At 52.5% G+C, this 2,364-nt stretch overlaps 1 pseudogene; it reads left to right on the forward strand.

The window, feature by feature from the left end:
- On the forward strand, positions 1-1,032 carry LOC124671321 (annotated as a pseudogene).
- The last annotated feature ends 1,332 nt before the right edge of the window (positions 1,033-2,364 follow it).

The raw sequence follows: 2,364 nt of genomic DNA on the forward strand, positions 1-2,364 counted from the left end.
ATGGCCCCTGCCCCCGCCATCCTCGCCGGCCTCACCGGCTGCTCCACCATTGGGGACAGAACTGCGCCCCGTTGGCGCCTGTGCCCCCACCCTCCCTCCCCGCACCTAGCCCTCACACTAGACTCGCAGTGGCTGCGGTACAACCCCGCCGGCGTGACGTCCACACCTTCTCCGGCAACCTCCTTGTCTCGTTCGAGAAGATGTACAGGGAGGAGGTCTCTTGTTTCTAGGAAGAATGCAAGCGCCTAGCGCCGCCTATACCGGTGCCGGTGCCGGCGGAACTGCCACTACCAGTCTACCGGTGGTACCGGCCGACACAAGTGAAGTCGAGGGCGGGGAAGGTGCGGAAACCAAAGGCCGAGGTGCCTAACAAGAGGGGGATGAGCTCGGAGGAGAAGAACATGCTTAAGGTGGGGCTGGAGAACTTGCCTGAATAGAAGATGCATAATGTGATGCAGATTGTGCAGAAGAGGAGTGCCAGCAATCCAGAGCTGCTTGGGGATGCGATTGAGCTGGATATCGACGAAATGGACATCGAGACGCAGTGGGAGCTTGATCGGTTCGTCACCAACTTCAACAAGGCGCTCAACAAGAGCCGACGAGCTGCGGTGATGAATGGGGGCAGTGCTGAGATCAACCATGCTGCTGGGTCTGAAGTTGTGCCTACATTTGTTGACAATGCTGATGTTGTGGTAATGGCCATAGGAAACAATACGCACTGTCATTGTTTGCAAGTAGTGCATATGCAAATTTCGATTCTCTGTTCTGTTTTGTTATTTACAGGAGGGTGAGAATCCTCAGAAGACGACTGTAGTAATGGCTGAGCAAGTGGATGAGTATGTAGATGAGATGCCAACTGCGACTTACCAGTCAATGGAGACCGAGAAGGGTTCTGAGGTCGTGAGTGCCTCTGGTGGGTCGGGCAGCGGCTCCTCATCATTCAGTGGTACTGTCAAAACCCCTGTTTATCATTAACTGAAGTTCTTGCATCATTTCTCATTTGGCTTGTTTGCAGGATCCTCCTCGAAATAGGCTTTCGCCTGCTATATTAATATAGCAACCAACCGATATAACAGGCACGCTGGGACCGCAGCACAACTAAGTCCAAAGGAACAAAAGAGAAAGAAAAGAGAAAACAATGCCGATGCTGGCTGCTCGACAAGAACGAAGATGACTCGCAACCGCTGCTCGATATCTTTGACGGTCTTCCTACCAAGCATATTCCTCTGTCTATTGTTCACTGAGTGAGGAGTGGAGCTTCTCTTCTTGCCTTCGTCACTTGAATCATCATCATCGATAATTGTTGCATCACCGGTAGCATTGGCCGCCATAGTTGCCGCATCCAACTTGCCGCGGGTCTTCCATTTTTCTTCATTTTCTAGCACTTTATAGCAATGATGCAAGGTGAATGGCTTGCCAAGTATCTTGTTGCCTTTCTTGTTCTTCTTTCCCACATCCCTAAACAATCCTTGAGCCATAGAGTTCTACAAAGCAAGCAAAAGAGAATAGATGAGCTATATGAAATAGAACCGTATCCTTCACATATGAGTTATATGGTCAACATACTAGCACTTGGATTAAGAACATCAACGTTGGCTTGCACGCCGGCCCATTTTTGGCAATCGGTGTTGATGCCGGACCAACGAGACCGAAGTGAGCGCATGGTTCGCTCGTTACCACTTGTGTTGTGGGTGTTGAAGTACTCCGTCATCCTCATCCAATATGTGTCTCTTGTTTGATCGGTACCGGTTGTTGGATCCATTCCAATTGTCAAGCATGTCTTGCAAAGCAACTTGTCCTCCGCTATGGTGTAGTTTGCCGACCGATCGGGATGGCGAGGTTCAATCAACCCTTCTCCTTCCTCATCGACATCATCATATTCCTCCCATCCATCGGCGGCTTCATCATGCATAAACGAAGATCCAACATTCATTGTCTCCATGAAAGTCTGATCATCGACTCTACATTGCAATGAAATTCATTATTCTCCGGATATGTATGCATCTAAACTAAAATTTGGATGAAAAGATGTGTTTTTTTACCTCTCCGACATTTCATCATGCACCGTATTTGCGCCCGCGGGGTTGCCGGACGGAGGCACCGGTGGCGTCTGATTCGTAGGTGGAGGAGGCGGCGGAGGCTACGGGCGGCGGGTCGCAGGCGCCTTCACTTTCATCGGCGGCGCGACGGAGGCGGCACCGACGGCTCCGTATGGCCGTTTGGACGACGGCCCCTTCCGGCGCTCGCGCCTTGCCGGCGGCCTGCGCGGCAGCCATCTGCGCGGCGGCGGCGCCTGTGTGGAGCGTCCCGCGCGGCGGAACGAAGAGCGCACGTGCAGCGGCGGTTGTGTTGCCGGCGTCGGTG

The sequence above is a fragment of the Lolium rigidum genome, chromosome 7, assembly GCF_022539505.1.
Source record: "Lolium rigidum isolate FL_2022 chromosome 7, APGP_CSIRO_Lrig_0.1, whole genome shotgun sequence".
In the NCBI taxonomy this organism is placed as follows: domain Eukaryota; kingdom Viridiplantae; phylum Streptophyta; class Magnoliopsida; order Poales; family Poaceae; genus Lolium; species Lolium rigidum.